Raw genomic sequence first — 18,476 nt, 5'->3', positions numbered from 1 at the left:
TTCGCCGGAATGCTTGCAGGCCTAAGTCCATTTTCACGTGGAGCTGCAATGGGCTTCTTTTAATTACAAGTTTTGCAGCATGCTTTCTGATCGACTTGCAGGTTAAAGCATCACTGACGCATTAACTTCAGCACATGTTTCCCTTCGGGTTAATCGATGACTAGAGCAGGGACATCCAGAATACGTCCCATGCGAAAAGCTTTTTTCGCCCATGTGATCAAAGTCTGACGACTTGGTGTCTCCTTACCGAAGCGGTAAGGAACGCTAAGCTTATCCATCACCTATGTCACATTTCTGTTGTTGCGCTTCCGTTCATGATTCACGCACTTTCCACTAAGCACTCCTCCAAATCCCAAGCACTGGTATCTGCCATTCTTCTTCGCAACGCATAAACAGGCGAGTCAATGAACTGGTCAACGTACAGACTTTATTCGCCTCCCCGGTCAATCACGCGGCAATTACGTTGAAGTTTACGTGAAGTTACTATTGCCATATTAATGATCAGGATGGGATTTCAAATGTTAAATATCTTACCATCTTACACTGTTACATACGTTTAGTTCAGGAATAAAGGGACTTTCTGGCCACACAGTATATAATAATCATTCTCCAATTTTTGTTTCATTAAAAATTCTGAAACTTTATTATATTTCATTGACTTTTCAGTTCAATTGTACTATCTTTCTACAGATAGAAATTGAATGAAGTCAAATTAATTTTTATTACAGAAAATATCGTTATGCTAGAATATATAACTGTTCTCAACAATTTAATTAATTAGAAATATTTCCAACATTTTCAGCCAAAGACGTAGATAAATACAAGCAAATGGTTTACTTTCAAGTATATAGAAAACAAACAATACGATTTTTAATAGTGAATGTGAAGCCAGGTGGTATCAATAACGTGCCTCAATCATTGTTATAAAATATCTTCAAAGGCAAGATATAAATATTTTTTTCGAAAAGAAGAGTGTTATGATTTTAAAGTAAAATATAAGAGTACTAAAGGAGATGAACCTGCCTCATTAAATCACTAAACTCGAAAAGTCTCAAGGGGTACTGAAAAAGAGCAATTAAATAAATTTCTTCTTCCTCAAATCACGGTTTTCAGTTACTTAATAAGATCCCAAAGCAATTAATACAAGCTTAACAAGCAATTAAATTGGAAACCAAAAATCTTTTTTCTTAAATTGAAAAAAAAAAAAAAAAAAAAAAAGAAGAAGAAGAAGACTCTCATTTGCAAGATAACCACTGGAAAAGAACTAGCATTTCAAACATATCGCGAAAGAACCATTACAGGCATTCTATAGTACTTGTTATTTTCAACGCTGATGGTAGCAATTTGTTATGGCCGAGTTGCAACGGAAATGACTGCGAAGAGAATTAAAAGACCTAGCGGTGTTTTTAAAATACATTTAGATATTCCATTCCAAGACTTTTAAAAAACAATGCGTTTTTACAGAGCATTTTTTGATTTTTTTAGAAAGCTTTGAAAATACATTGAATTACTAAAGTGTTTACTCATTTTGAAAATTTGGGAAATTATATTCTAAAAAAAAATAGCATGATATTGCAGTTTCCTTTTTGCACAAAAATTTCGCACATTTTGGCAAAGCGAGATTTAAATTTCCTTTTGGCGAAATAGTTTTTGATTTCCTGAGAACAAATGACATGAATATCAGTTATCGAAAAACAATTGTTTACAAGATTAAGAAATTATTTAATTATCCCGAATATAACTTTTCAAAAATGTCTAAATTGAATTATTTGAGTCTCATCAATTAAGTACAAGTAATTAAAAACATTTTAGTTCTTTTAAAGTTTTAACAGTTTTATTCTTACAAATACTTACACTTCATTTATAAAAGCATAAAATAACTACAGAGTATTCATTTTACTCGTATAAGCATAAAACAGAAGTAAATTTTACAAGACTTCGCTTAGTCTAATACACACAAGAATTAGAGCTCTTATTATCAAATTAAAAACTGTGAAATATTAAAGTTTAAATCAGCTTAAAAATGGTTACAAAAATGAAATGAAGTTACAGAAAAAAATATACTGAAGATTTCAAATTTGTTAATCAAAGGCAATATTCTCAAATATGAAATAATTTTTTAATATACTTTATACATCGCACTGAATCATTTTAAATGCACATTTCTCCAAAGATAAAAGATATTTAAAGGATTCGTTGACTTGACAAATACTATCTAAAATTCCTTTCATTAATTCGAAATCTGTAATTTACAAGGTTTACAAATTTTAAATATTTTAAATCATGTTCACTGATTCAATCTTCTGTACAAAGTTTATGCAGTAAATAAAGAATTTTGTAGCTCAAACCTTAAAGAAAATTCTTATTATTAATCCACAATCTACGAGGGCTATCCAGAAAGTAGATTACGTTTTGGAATAAAAAAATAAAGTATAGGAAACAAATTTTATTATATACAGATGAAAGCCACACTCAAATACTACTTTTCTACATAGTCACCATACAAATTAAGGCATTTATCGTAGCGATGTACGAGCTTGGAAATTCCTTCGTCGAAAAATTCGGCCGCCTGCGCCTTCAACCACTTCGTTACCTCTTCTTGCCTTCCATCTTGCACAAAACTTGTGGTAACCAAGCTTTTCGCTGATGATTTCGTGCAACAAACTTCGCGAAATTTGTGGAAAACTCAAAGAAAGTTCCGTTATTGTGAAATTTCGATTTTCACGGACTTTAGCATCGACTTTTTCGAGAAGTTCGGCGGTCACTATGCTGGGTCTCCCACTTCGATCTTCGTCGTGAACATTGGTTCGGCCATTTTGAAATCTTATGACCCACTGACGCACTCCACCTTCAGTGATAATGTTGTCCCCATACACTTCACGAAGCTGCCGATAGATTTCTATCGGTTTACAGTTTTTTGCAGTCAGAAACCTTATTATTGAGCGCACCTCGCAGCTCGCGGGATTTTCAATTAACGCAGACATTTCAAACCGTCACAGTATCTGAACGGAGCACAGCACGAACCTCTCACTAGCACGGCTAGATGCAGACTGAGCTGCGCAACGCTCTGACCCCAAGATGGCCGCGCTAGCCCCGCCCCTAGCGGACACAGACGGAAACGTAATCTACTTCCTGGATGGCCCTCGTAGTTGTTAGCGTAAGAACAATTAATAATAATAAATAATAATAATAACAATAATAATAAAGAACAATTCAATACAGAACTCTTTAAGGATTCTGTCTCTTCTTAACTCTGGGGGTTCCTTACACACAAAACAAGTAAAGAACCCCTCAAATTAATAAATGTGCATATTTCTGAAAACGTAGGTGCATACTGGCTTTTTGGAACTTGAGAGAATCAAACAATTATTTCGACTATCTGAACTTCTAAACAAAGGAATAGTTTAAACGATTAAATTGCATTTATTTAATAAACAAACGTAATTAATACATTATAAATGCAATTAATAAATAAATGCAAAATAATACAAAGGAATAGTTTAAATAATTAAATTACATATTTTAAATTATTAAATTTAGTTATAATGACTAAATGCATTTAATTAGAAAGAATAAGAAATTCGGTGAACAACGTTATAAACTTCAGTATTCAGAAAGAATGTCGTGAAATTTCAATTTATATATCTATAAGCGTTTCACAAAACGGAATATATATGACTTTATATCTATCTATCTATACATATATATATACACACACACATAAATAAACCATTTAAAAAAAAAAGGAATAATCAGTAATAAAATTAATAAATAATATATATATAAAAATCTGAAAGGTTTCAGATTTTAAATTACGTCCAAAGGGGAGTTTCTTTCACGTTTTGCGTGTTACCTTTATTTATTAAATATCACGTTCTTTGCATTGAAACCATAAAATTCAGTTCAACAGCAATGTCGCAAAATAATTTTAAAATGAGCATATCTTAAGAATTTTTGATACACAGTTCTGCGCACTGGGGATAAAAAGGTTTTTATTTTCCCCCGTAGAGTGTTGCCATTGCTCGCTTTTAAATCGTTGAGTTTGTAAATCAAAAATTCGTTAAAGTGTTACAAAATATGAAATCAATAATAAAACAAATCCCAAATCTCAAATTTGGGCTTTCAGATTCTCAGTAGGATTACGTCATTCCAAATTGGATGGCTCTAGGTACCGTTGTTGTATCACAATAAAAGAAACATACATACATGTATGCAGTTCCTTCATTATTTAATTTCTTTAAATATAAATAAAACAGGGCTCTAATATTTGGTGGTAACAATTTAAAAAAGGTAAGAAAACTGAGACGTAGAAGCCGAAAACTTCTAGATATGTCCGTTTCGAAACATAATTTTATTGCAGCATAATTCACATCAGATCATCTTTCTGTAGATACGATATTTTTAATCATAGTTGAATGCAGTAATTTCCATGTACACGGGTTTTAGAGTACGACGTTATTTTAGTGAGCCTAGCAGCAAAGTGTCTTGCCAGAAGCAAAGCTCAAGCGAATGTGGACGCCGCAATTCAAAGGAAGTAGGGCGGGAACCAAAGGTTTCATTCAGTTCGAGTTAGAAAAGTTTTGGTTTATAATTATTTTGATTGGACAAGAGGTATCTGCATTAAGCTTTACGCAACATGGAAAAATCTCGAATTTGGGAGAACGAACTAATTTAGAGGGAGAGCATAAAATCTAGAATCGTTAATTTTGAGGTCGCCAATAATTTTTAAAGCAGCTATCGTATTTTGTTATATCTTACATATATATATGAAGTATTGTTTAAAAAGATGAAAAAATCGTAGAGTGCGATCCAAATCGCGACACAGCCAATAAATATCCTGGTTTTCATATGCTTGACCAAGGTGCTGTTTGTATCTATGTTTTCGTACTGCTTATATAACAGATTTAAAAGTACATTCAAATGCGTTTTGTATGAAAAATTATCCATACAAACATCGACGTTTACAGCATATGTAAGAATTACCTCTAAAAACATAAATACAGATTTTATATTTCATTTTGAAAGCAGAGCTTGTTTTAAATTACTTTCTTATATGTTCAAATGCAAATATATAAGTATCCTCATCACTGACGAAAAGTAAAACTTGGCAGTAAAATGGAAATATGATGGAACGACAACGAACCATAAAACAAATACTATGTGGCATGACGAAACAGGATCCAGATTACAAAGAGATTATGGCTCTCAGCAAAACAAAGCAAATGAATGAAATTTGGTATGGCCATGATCATATGCTTTCGAAGAGATGAATTTGATGAGGGATAAAGTGTATTTAGTCACATCCTACTCGTGAGCAAAAATAAATAACCAAACATTTTAAACAGAACGTGTCACAAGAATTTAGATACATTTCTATAGTTTCTAAACTAGTATTTTAATTTTCTAAGTTATTTTCAACCAACAACGTATGAAACAAAATTTTGTTTTTCAGATTACTCAACAAGTTTGGCCCAGAAAATGTACATTAATTAAACACAATAAAAAACGGAAAATTATTAAAACTAATAATCTTGGAATCTAACGTTTTACAGTATATTGTTAAAAGAATAAACTTCTCTAGCTACGGTACAGAATTTTAAGATACCTATATTCATACATCATGGTGATTATAATCACAGCAAGCAACATGAAGAATATAGCTATAATTAAGGATTAATTCTGCAACATTAAATTTTAAATAAAATCATTTTCTGTTTCTTTAAATGTAACGTGAAGCTTAAAATATATATATGTAAGATAAAATTATATGAATCAGAATAACTAAAAACATTAATTCTTCCTCTTATTCTAAAATCGTAATAACTTCTCTGCATTGCGTCATTTCTAGATCACTCTATGACCCGCGCAACTCTGATGACGTAATAATTAAGAACTGAAACTGACCTTGTAAACCAAAACTTTTCTCTTCGCGTGCTTCCTTCTTTCATAACTACGCACTTCAGCTTTTGCCCTCTACTCTGCTAAGATGTAATTTCGCTGGCTTGCTTTCTATCTTAACAATATATAAAAATGTAAATCTTGTGTGGAAAGGCACGACTAGTGCCAAGTGATTGTGGCCACAAATATCAATTGGAAATAAAAATGGAATTAAAACTGCCTCGACTGCCAATCTTTAAATACTACGCAATCAAAATTCTTCTTCAATATGGGTCTGATCACGCATCTACAGTGTTCCGTCTTTTATTGTGACAATTAAGCCGGTAGCATAGTTTCCTGCAGCCTGAAACCTCAATGGAAAATTTAGTTCAGCTCTTCAAATCATCGTTTTTTGTAAATCCAAGATAATATGAAAGAAGTGAATCATCAAATTTGTTTTTTTTTTTTTTTTTTTTTTTCAGTGTTTAAAAAATAACAGATCATTCTTCTGCTGTTGTGTTTTGCAAGTGCTTCAAAAAAAATAATCACGCGTAGTGTTTACAGATTGAAAGTAATCTCTCGATAAATTGAGAAGTTCGAATGCCTAGTGAAAAAGAAATCATCAGTGAATTACCGTTTAGGAATTAAGCATTACAGCGGGTTCAAGGCATAGGTCTATGGTTCAAGGTCGATCCGAGTTAGTGTTTGCAAGTATGTGCGACAGAAAATTATTTGCACTTCCGCTTTTTCAACAGCTCAAAAATTATTACATTCGTGTGAATCTAGCTCAGGAACTAAATTATTTAATGTGCTGCGGATTCTATAGTTTTCATTTCAACTTTGGTTAAAATTTCTGCAATTTGTTTTGAGAAAATCTGAAATTCTTGTTCATTAATTTTTCTAATTTTTCATAGCTATGTGTGAGCAAATTAAGTAATTAATTTTAAGCTATTTAAATTATTCATAGGTAAGGATATGAAGATAAGTTTTTATGTTTTTGAAATTTTGTTGAGAATTTTAAATACGAATTTTATAATTATTCTAAAAATGAAGTTGGTGTAAAAAATAAGTGAAATTATTACAGATATGGGTAAAATCCTAGTATACGGTGCAGCCTTGGCGCGACTTTGAAAATTATCGCCAACACCAAAAATGACCCAAAGAACGTCTATATATATACTATACACACATAGTATATGTATATACACACATAGTATATATACTATATATATAGTATATACTATGTTTAAATATATATTTTCTTTGAATGACCCGTTAACTACTCATCATATATGTCCCGTTTTCACTGCTCATCATAAAGTCGCCAAAAGTAGTCAAATCCCGTGTGCACCGGATACTAGGATTAAGCTCAGATATGTAATATGAAGTTATGGTAAATGCATGTTAAAATTTATGGGTTATTGTGTGTTAAGTATAGTATGATGAGGGTGTACTGGTTCCTTCAACAGAGGTCTGTAATTACCTCTGTATAGTTGTTCCCTTCTCCCTCTTCAAGTAAGATAATGTTGGAAGCTGTCATTTTATGAGTGTGTGTGTAATTTTTTATATTATTATTATTATTATTATTATTATATATTTTTTTTATTATGGAATGTATTAGTGCAGTTCTCATAGGCCAGTTACCTTAATGAAAGGAACGGAGGCCTTTTCAAGTAACTGTCTAGGCACCCTGGGCCACCAGTGCAGAGAACACACTGGTTAGCTCAAGAGGACAGCCCTATTGATGGATATGTTTGTTTAGAAGTATTGCGAGGCTTCCAGTTTGGTAAAATCAGGAATTGTAAATGAAAGATGATAACAGTGAAACCATAAATTCTGAAAATCTTAATCCTATTATTTATAATGTTAAATTATAATTTATCAGTATGGAAATAAGTATCATAAATATTTATGTGCATTACATTTTATTATAAGTAATGATTGTGTAAAAGTTTATTTTGTGATATTCTGTAATAACAAGAACCTTCCCTGATTGTGTAAAAGTTTATTTTGTGATATTCTGTAATAACAAGAACCTTCCCTGAAGAATTATGATTATGTGAATTCTCAAACAAAAAGACTTTTGGACTGAAATGCTGAAAAATTCAATAGGACTCTAAAAATTAAAAATTTATTAAAAAAATTGATATTTATAAATTAAATTTTATGATTTATGTTTTTTTTTTTTTTTTTTTTATTTTACAATTGCTAGTGCTTTAACTCTTTCTCTTTCGAAAGGCTTCTCTGTCGCTACGCCTTTTTCTTTTTGAAGGGGGGAATATGTAAGATAAAATTATATGAATCAGAATAACTAAAAACATTAATTCTTCCTCTTTATTCTAAAATCATAATAACTTCTCTGCATTGCGTCATTTTCTATGGCCCGCGCAACTCTGATGACGTAATAATTAAGAACTGAAACTGACCTTGTAAACCAAAACTTTTCTCTTCGCGTGCTTCCTTCTTTCATAACTACGCACTTCAGCTTTTGCCCTCTACTCTGCTAAGATTTAATTTCGCTGGCTTGCTTTCTATCTTAACAATATATAAAAATGTAAATCTTGTGTGGAAAGGCACAACTAGTGCCAAGTGATTGTGGCCACAAATATCAATTGGAAATAAAAATGGAATTAAAACTGCCTCGACTGCCAATCTTTAAATACTACGCAATCAAAATTCTTCTTCAATATGGGTCTAATCACGCATCTACAGTGTTCCGTCATTTCCTTTGCTTTTATTATGACATATATATATATATATGTATGTATATATTTTAGGGTTGAAGTTTCCCCGCATAGGTTCGAATCCTGTCGACTATATCTGTAATATTAATTGTAATAATTCTGTAGATAACCCGAGATTCTTTATGGCGTATACAGAATGAAAGAGTTGCGGAGATTCATAAGATGACATAACAGAGAAGAAAAACTTTCAACATAGTTTTATTTCGTAATAAAGCAACAACTGATAAGCATAAACAGGTTCATAAATTATCGTTATTGGTACGATATTCACCCCACAATTTTGAACGGTTTACACCTCTTTACATAAAGGACGGGGTAAAGCCTCAAACGATGCATGGCCACCAGCAGCACGGTAAAGCAAGAAAAAAAAAAAAAAAAAAAAAAAAAAACATGTATGCATGATTAAAGCGCGATATGTATAGTAAAAACATTCTTAATCTGATTGGACGAGAGCTGTCTGCTTTGCAGCATGATTATATAAGAAAACATGAAACAGATTAGTTTGGGAATACGCAATCTAGAAAGTTATTATAAACAACATTACGAACAATTTCTACTTTTAGGACAAAAATAGGAAATAGTCAAATTAAAACGGGGAATAAAAATGCTATTATCAAATTAAAGTAATAATTTTTCTTTCATATTTTACATATATGTAATATTAATTAGCACAATTATAGAATCACCGATGCAAGAGCACTGAGATGTAGATGTGCAGAAATACTGATGGCGTAGATACTTGATACTTACAGCCTCCATTCTTTTTGAATAAGAAACAGCCGAGCTGGATTAAATTCCATATTTATTTAAATTCACATATGTGGCCACAATTCACCTGGCACTCCAATCGTGCCTATTTTCAGAACATTTTTCATACTATTTCGATAGAAGCGAAACTAGATAATTGCAGCAGCGTCTTAACAGGATGAAAGCGTGAGAAAGAACGGAGAGAGTGTCGCAGTACTTCAGAGGAAAGGGCAGGAAGTCAAGTTTCCGTTCGAGTTAGTTTTGGTTTAAAATTATTTTGATTGGGCAGGAGCTATCTGAAGTAAACGTTACGTAAGATTGCATGATTAATTTGAATGACGCAGTTACTTATGGTGCTACTTTTAAGACAGAGAGATGAAGTCCCCAAATTAAATAAAAGAGGTTATAGGCAATTAAAATTAGAAGTCTGCTTTCATATTTTTTATCTTACACACACACACATATATATATACACATACACAATTATACAATTACACATTTCTTTGCTTTGAGGCTGTTTCAGCTTCCTTCATCAACTGAAGAAAATGCTAAGACGTTTTACGGCGTTTTAAATATCTTGCGGAAAGGAGTATGCCTGCTAATAAAGGCAGCTAGAATATATTTGACAATAGACAGAATTTTAGATCATCTCGGAACTCTTTTTACCCATGCAACTGCTGAACATCAGATTTATTTACCTTACTTTCGTTATCTTCTTTGGTTTGCAATCGTGACTTTTACTCCGCACATAAGAAATCAAAAGCGGGCGAGCTAAAAATTCCCATTCTTAAATCAAACTAACTTCAGCTCTCACATTTGGCCAAGAGATCTCTCCTTCAATAGCGTTTGGAAATCTGCATACCAAACAACTGATCAACAAATGAATTACTATTCCCCCCGCATGGAAGGCGAAGCATGGTTTAACGTATATTCAGGAGAGTTATTCATTCACAGATATGTTATGGCATGATGTAATGAAATCGAAACAAATCGACGATTCATCCACTTGCGGAAAACAGAAGCACTGCGTTTGATTCACCAGTTTGTCAAAACCTGAGAAATCGCAATAATTCTGATACAGTACCCTCTAATTTCCCTTGAGAGCAAAGCACGGTTAGGAGTCTTCAAAGAAAACACATTGCTTATTTTAAAATACAAGATACGAGAATTTTCAAATGGAGAACTAAATCATAAAGCATCATAATAATCGTTAAATCTAATCATACAGTTGCTTCTTCCTGTCATTCGAAGCTTTATATGTTTTCGAAGGGAAAAAATTAACATAAATTCGCAAATAAGTGATAATAAATCACCTCCTCGCAGCAGAATATCATCATAACTATCATTGTCTGAAATACTCGTAGATGAAACTCGAGGTAAATATGAAATGATTATGTCTTTTCAGATTTACCTCGAGTTGGAATAAGATAAAATCTACTGACTTTCCGCTTATTCATGGTTGTGTTTTTTTTCTCCTATACAATGCAGTTAATAAATATATTAAAAGTAATTTCAGGCAACAAAATGAATGAATTAATATTTTGCACGCTTTTTTTCATTCACTTACTTTTATTACGTTAGATTAACGGGATATAGCAAAGAACACAAGGACAATCTGCCTAAACTCTGATAAAAAAAGAAAAAAAGGACATTTGGAAAGACCCCACTACCATGGGAAAAAATAATTTAATCAGTTACACGTTTCTGAAAGAGCAAAATTTCTAAGTTTCGAGCAAAATAAGAAAATAGAAACTGATTTATTAGATCAAAATATTCAAATAAATACCTTATTTTAATATTTTGCGATGATTTTACTGGACAACTATTTATTTATAGAAGTATGAAGACTGAATGAAAATAATCATCTAATAAAAGCTTCCATTTTGAGTTAAAATACCATGAAAACCTGCTGCACGTTTTCCAGGATTCAGAGCACTATTATGGATATACAGGATGGTTCAAACCTATATGTCAAAAATGTAAAGGAAGGTAGAGGGGACCTAAATAAGCAGATTTCATAGAGGTATGTGTGTGCGATAATGCCGCGTTGAGCCGGTAGAGAGCGCTGAAACGTGCGGCGTATAAAAAGAGCTGCTCTACCATTAAGGGACCCACACTCAATCATTCTAAATGCCCATAGTTGGATAGAGAGGTCAAGTAGTGTATTTTAATTAATACGAAACTTGAAGTTTAATGGTATGACCTGACCTGACCTGACCTGACCTGGATTCTTCATTTTATGCAGGGATCTCGAGCAGCACCAAAGCGAAGCTTTAAGACATGCATTTTACGTATGTCTTAAATGCACAGGGAAATGGATTAGATGGTCAGTGAACGTACAGGGAGGTCTTACCTGAACTTTTGGTCAAGTCCCTCCAGTTGTTTACAGACGCATGTACACTGGTGTGCAAAACTTAAGCAACAATGCAAATTTTAATCAGATAACCATGCAGTTGCAGAAAAGGGGTTTTTGCTATCGGTACAATGAACACGCAATTCAGTAGAAAGGCCATGCATATGCAAATGTTCGAAAAAAAATATCACAGGCTACGTGATCGTACGCAAACCGCGTGCGCTCCCTTCGAGACTACCATAAAAGGAAGGACGAAGACGCAATTAAAGACATTCGCTGCAAATACAAGTGAAATCTTTCGTGAAATATGGCTAGAAGAAATCATCTGGATGACTTCACGAGTGGAAGAATGATCGGAAAGCTGGAGGAAGGGCGTAGTGTCACCAGTGTGGCTGAAGATTTCGAAATCAACAAAAGCGTCGCTTCGCAGGCTTGGAAAGCCTTCCAAACCATAGGTACAGCTATTAGAAAGGTTGATGGTGGCCGCTCCAGAACAACAACTGTAGCAGATAACCGATATATCGTCCTACAGGTGAAAAGAGCTCCAAACCAGTCAGCAAGCTCCGCAGCTCAGCAACTGTGTACAGCAACCGGCGACAATTGTCGTGGTTGCTGTATACAGTACAGACAATTGTCGTGGTTGCCTTCACAAAGATGGCCTATTCGCCCGCCGTCCTGAACGCTTTATCCCTCTGAAAGTTGTCCATCGGCGCCACCGTTTAGAGTGGTGCAAGGAGCGCAAAAACTAGGCATCTCATCAATGCAGTCGTGTCCTCCTTACGGATGAGAGTCGTTTTAGTGCCCCAAGAGATTCTCAACGCCAACATATTGGAGAGAGGTAAGGACACGGTTTAATCTCAGTAACATCACGGAAAGAGACCATTACGGTGTCCTGGAGATCTCGTCTGGAGAGGCATTATGCTGAACGGGCAAACAGAGCTCCACGTTTTCGACAGAAGTTCTGTAACTGGAGATTGCTATTGTCAGGAGGTGATCCTTCCCTATGTGCGTCTGTTCCGAGGTGCAGTTGGACCAGACTTCGTTTTTATGGATGGCAATGAACGGCCACACCGGAGTCCTGCTGTTCAGAAGCTACTGAAAAGGGAAGATATCATTCGAATGGATTGGCCAGCGTACTCCCCTGATTGAAACCCCATAGAACATGTGTAGGATGCTTTGGGAAGACGCCTTGAGGCACGATTACATCCTCCGCGAACACCCAACAACTGAAACAGATGCTGATTGAGGAATGGGCACTTTCACCTCAAGATCTGTTGGACAATCTGGTGCTGAGTATGGGGCGACGGTGAGAAGCAACCATTGCAGTAAGGGGAGGGCATATCCCATACTAAGGAACATCTGCTTGTTGTTCTTCCTCTTATACAGGCAATCATGTGTAACGGTATAATGAGTTCAATAAAGCCTGTTTTTGTTTTATTCCATACTGTATGTATTGTATTCATTTTTGCGCAATTATGCTTTCGTCATCGTTTAAATACAGAATGCTGTCTCTTATTCCTGAATTTCATGTCTCTCAGATGATATCTCGTGGATTTATGTCAAAAAGAACACCTGTTGCTTAAGTTTTGCACACCAGTGTAGTTCCAGCATGATTGAGCCCCAGCTCACTTCAGGCGGAACGTCAGAATTACCTGGACGCTGTCTACGGCCAGCACTGGATAGGACGGGGCGGATCAATTCCCTGGCCAATCTCCTGATCAATCCTGGATCAATTCTCCTGATTTAACCTGCTTGGATTTCTTCTTTTGGGGTAATATTAATCCCCTGCTGCATATGCATTGCGGTGTGTATGCGTTTCTCCAATCAGCAAGCGAATTCACTTTGATTGACATCTGCAATCCGGTCGATGTGCGGTGACGGATGACGGACGGATGAAGTTCAACTATGTTCATATGTCTGCGGATACGTTGGGGGTCACGTGGTAAGAAAGGAATAATCAGGTGTTGTCACCAAAAATTAATGGCGGCAGAAGTAGCGATGAACGCTGGCTTAGGGAAAGAATGTTTTGCTAAAAATACTTTTTCTGAATTAACATTATAGCGAGAAATCTGCGTTCTGAAAAAGACAGCAATCAGCTGAATTTAGTTAAAAAAAGATAAGAAAAATATGACAACTGAAACTACAGTATTAGTTCACAGAGAAAATTAGGCGCTCAAGAAATTCAGTTCAAGGAAATCAGGCTCAAAAATTACAATTCCAAGTCCATGAAATAGAAAAATTTGTCCTAACAATTATTTCTTAGTTCTGCATACACATTTACCTTAATGAAAATGAACATCTGACTATATCAAAACTGCTATAGCAAATCAGATATAGCATTAAAAGATTTATTTTTCTCTTTTGAAACAGGTAAAAGAGTTAATTATAAATTAAATTTGATAGCCCTTTTAAATATTCCACTGCATTGAAGAGTATGTAAAATTTGTATTTCTCTATTTATAAATATATCTTTTTGGCTAACATATATGTGTAAGCACGTGGAATATATTTTTAGCAGCCCGTTTAACTTCAATTGGAATGCCACTTTAAAAGATAATGTTTTTTGTAAGAAATGTCCTAGATGCTGAAGAACAAACTGTAGTGAATTTTTTAGACCATAGCAAATGAAATAGGACCCAAAAATTTAGTTTTATGAATTCATTTACTTGATGATGTATATAAGACAAAATTGCATACCACACCCGTGTGATGATAGCTTAGTGGTAAAGCTGACGGTAACGTGGTTTAACTTTTGGGGTCGTGAGTTCGAATTCCATATGCTTTTTCCACCCTGTCTGCAAATTTCTTAGCTTCTTGTTCCAATTTGATATATATTTGTGTTTTATAATTTATTTATTTTACTATATGCATTAACTATAATGTTTTATTTATGCTCTTATTTATTTAAATTTTCCTCGCAAAAAATTTTGAAAATTATATAATACGAATTTAAAGCATGTTCCCTATACATATATACATATTTTTTCGTTTCATTTTTATGTGAATGTAGATATATGTGTTTAGACTTGTTTGTTTCCAGCTCTAAACTTTCACTACCAATTAACATGAGACAGTATTAATGCCCAAAACACTTAAAAAAAAAAAAAAAAAAATTGTTTTTAAATTCAGTCCTCTCCAGCAGAAGCGCAGGAATTAATTAATTAAATATATCCATTTTCTTTACCTAATGTGTGTACGCATATATATAAAGAGAAATAGCTTATTTTTATATCTTCTATAAAAAGAGATATAAATTAAAAAATTTTTAATTAATAATAATATTTTATGGATTAGGCATAAAATACAACTGCGCGTAGTGCATTTTAAAACAAACGAGATTTCTAATAAATTATCCAGCTATGACCCTGAAGAAATTAAAAATGAAGAAATCGATGCTAAAATTTTATATGTTACCGGCTTTCTCCCCAAATTTGGGCATATTTTAAAAATATGCATCTCACATGGCAGTCAGCGGTATTACAAGCATAACAAATTTTGTGTAAATATTGTGAACCTTTCTTTACAGTTCCTCCGTATTTTTAAAGTACCAACTATTTTTTAATTCGTTTAACTTTTTTATTTATATTTATTTATTTATTTATTTTTTCAGTAACATTACATTTTAGTTTTAATAATATATATATTATTTCATTAATATTTAAGGCTTCTAGAAACGCAAAGAAATTTTTAAAACTTTACTTCAGTTTCTATGCAATTAATGATGTTCATTATAACTTTACTTATCTAAAAATTGCTAGCGTACTTTACTTTCACTGTTCATAAGCAGAAATAAAAATTTCCAATAACATGGAATTTAAATATTTTAAGAATCCAAATCTCGTTACTTAAATACAGAGACATCTGATGGCAATAAATGCAATCGACCACCGATTTTCTTTTGTCTTTTCTTGTTTTCTCAGTTTCCTGTGATTCATACTGCTTTACGTGCGAGTGCTTTAATGCGGCATTATCGCACACACACATTCCTATACGAAATCGGCTTATTCAGAGCCCTCTACATGCCTTTACATTTTTGACATATAGTTTTGAACCACCCTGTATATTGTTTCTCAATGATAAGTCACGATTTACGGCGCGGGAATGGGTCCTGAATGTTTCAGAGCGTACCACAGGTACTATAAAATTTGTATGATTAATTAGGTATTTAAATTTTTCATTTAAAAAACGAATATTACAAAATTCTTACAGTGATTGAACATTATTCTTTTATGATCCTGTATTTTAAAAATCTCGGTGTTTCTTTCAATTAAGCTTTGTACATGCATATAAATTATTTTTAAAATATAAATTTATTTCTTTCTTTATAATCACCATTCACCTTATAAATATGTCTGCAGTTATCAAAAACTTCTTAAGAACTTATTAACAAGAAAAATTTCACCAAAAAAAAGGAATCACAAGTGAGAAAAAATTTGTTAATCGCTATCTATGTCAGAGTTTTCAAATATTTTAAGACCTTTTCGATCGGACAATATTGTCCATTGTTTCACCTAGGTAAAGAGGTAATTTTCGAAAATTGCAATAACTTGTATGAAATATACAGAGTTTATTAAAAAGCATATAAAAAGTACTTTCTAAAATGAATTAAGTAAATTAATTACACGTAACATAAACTAAAGTTTTTTTTTTAAAGTTGGAAAAAAGCCGTAATATACTTTAACAAGGTATAAGCATATAAATAGTAGGTAGCATTACTTGTATGCACAAATCTCTAGTTACCTAATTTTTCATATATTTTTTAAATGCCATTGAGGCCTGCAATAAATTCTACGGTTCCTAATACATCGCTAAATATACCTAACAGTCAATGGGCTGAACCAAGTTATGTATGTTTATACTGTTTACGTTCTGTATACTGAAACAACTAAAAAGCTAAGACTAAAGACTTTATTGGCAAAAGAGATATCTATCATGGTGGATGTTAACAATAACAGTACTAGACACACATCAAACCCATCCTATGAACAAATGCGTATTGAACAAAATAAGGAAGCTTTACGTAGTCGCTTTGATTCAGCGAACCAAAGATGAATTTATACTGTATGACATTTATCAATAGTAAAGCAGTTATATCCAAGTTGTCAACTGAAAGCTGATGTAACAATACATAATATAGCATTAGACATGCCTAATAATATAATAAATAATAGCATTAGACATGCCTTTCTGCAAAATTTCACTTTTAAGGATATATTTTTTTTTTTTTCTTTTCTGTTAAATGATAGAACATACACAGTATCTCTAAAATAAATGTGTATTTTAAAACTCTAAATTGTTCGGTACTACGGCAGTTTTGAAGAATATGAATGCATCTGAAGCTAATATATTCATATAAGCACATTTTATATTTTTATAGTCCAATCTCGGACCACATTAAAAACAAGGAGCATCAGCAACCCTCACAGAGGCAAAACACGTTTAATTTTTGATTCACCAAAAGACTGTTAATAATGTCACAGAAAACTCATTTTATAAGCATAAGCAATAAGAAAGCATAAGCAATAAGAAAAGTAATATATTTAGTGTTAAAGAAGTGTATTGATATTGTAAACCTAAATCATTTTTGAAAGATAAATCGTCGCGCTGTCAATATCTGTATAAATAATGTAATCTAATACACAAAATATTATACGAGCGTATTATTAATAGCAAAATCGGAAGATAATAAAAAAATTAAGTACATGTGTTGATAACAAAGTATAAATACTATATGCAAACCTTATAGCCAAGTAAATTAATCCATAGGATAGTTTCACTGTAGCAGTCATAAATTTTTCATTACAGCCATACTCATAACACTGCATCGGAAACTTTTTTTGCTTAAAATAATCTACAGTACATATCAAGTTACTCACAGTTTTCTTGAAATGATATGATTTTCCTCTGCTTCCTGGAACCATCTCAGCTTAACTAGTGATACTTCGTATCGAACTTAGGGCATAATTTAAAATTTATAATATTATAATAAAATTTATGAAAAATAACATATAATTTTGGGACATAATTTTACTTCAGTTTAACAGATTGGCAAAATTTCCAGGCGTGTATGACACATCTTATCCGGTGCTTTAAATAGACACTTATAAAGAATGAACTCATAATTATAAAATAGGTTAATGCCTTGTAGAGTCATTATGTTATTTTGAAACGAGATATATGAAAAATGAGCAATGCCCTAGCCGGAACTCGAACCTAGACCTCTCGAATACGTGCCGAGTATGCTACCATTACACCACGAAGGCATGCTGGAAGGAGGAAGAAAACACCTTATAACCATGCATACTACATACTCTGGAAATACCTCTGACGATTTAAATTTTTGCTTTTCAAAACCGTAAATATCGGAAAGATTTTCAAGCGAATTTTTAAAAACATCCCACGCATAACTAAACTTTCAGCGTATAAACCAGAGTTCACCGAGGGTTAAATATAGAACTAGTAAATTTTAATAGTAATCCAAACTCTTCAGAAATTTCTTTTATTAGTTTTACATGTCAGCTTCGATGCATATTCATTATTTATTCATTATCTCTTTCTGGAACGAAATAAATGTTAATAACATATACTTAAATTTATAAAATTATTCCATCTAAATGGGGAAATACACTAAACTAATTTTCAGATTATTTTTCACCAAACTGTGGTTAACTAACTGAATATGAAAAACTTTGAATGACGAAACAGCTTTTACAAACATCTACGCTAATCAGAATTTACTCATGGAAATAAAAATT

General features: G+C 32.9%; 1 protein-coding gene and 1 long non-coding RNA gene across 3 annotated transcripts in view; both read right to left on the bottom strand.

Annotated features, from left to right (window-relative positions):
* The window catches only part of CASK (peripheral plasma membrane protein CASK), a 608,377-nt gene that overhangs the window by 354,631 nt on the left and 235,270 nt on the right, over positions 1-18,476 (bottom strand). The gene's annotated exons all lie outside the window — the stretch shown is intronic.
* Positions 6,330-8,975, bottom strand: LOC146994920 (uncharacterized). The gene is made up of 2 exons (XR_015043372.1): positions 7,914-8,975; positions 6,330-7,861 (listed from the first exon to the last, which is right to left on the bottom strand). It is a non-coding gene; the product is annotated as an uncharacterized LOC146994920 (long non-coding RNA).

Source organism: Stegodyphus dumicola, chromosome 10, assembly GCF_044657685.1.
Source record: "Stegodyphus dumicola isolate Sdum_Otavi_A_Nest chromosome 10, ASM4465768v1".
NCBI lineage: Eukaryota > Metazoa > Arthropoda > Arachnida > Araneae > Eresidae > Stegodyphus > Stegodyphus dumicola.
Note: the sequence above shows the minus strand (reverse complement) of the source record. Positions and strands in the feature narration are given on the sequence as shown.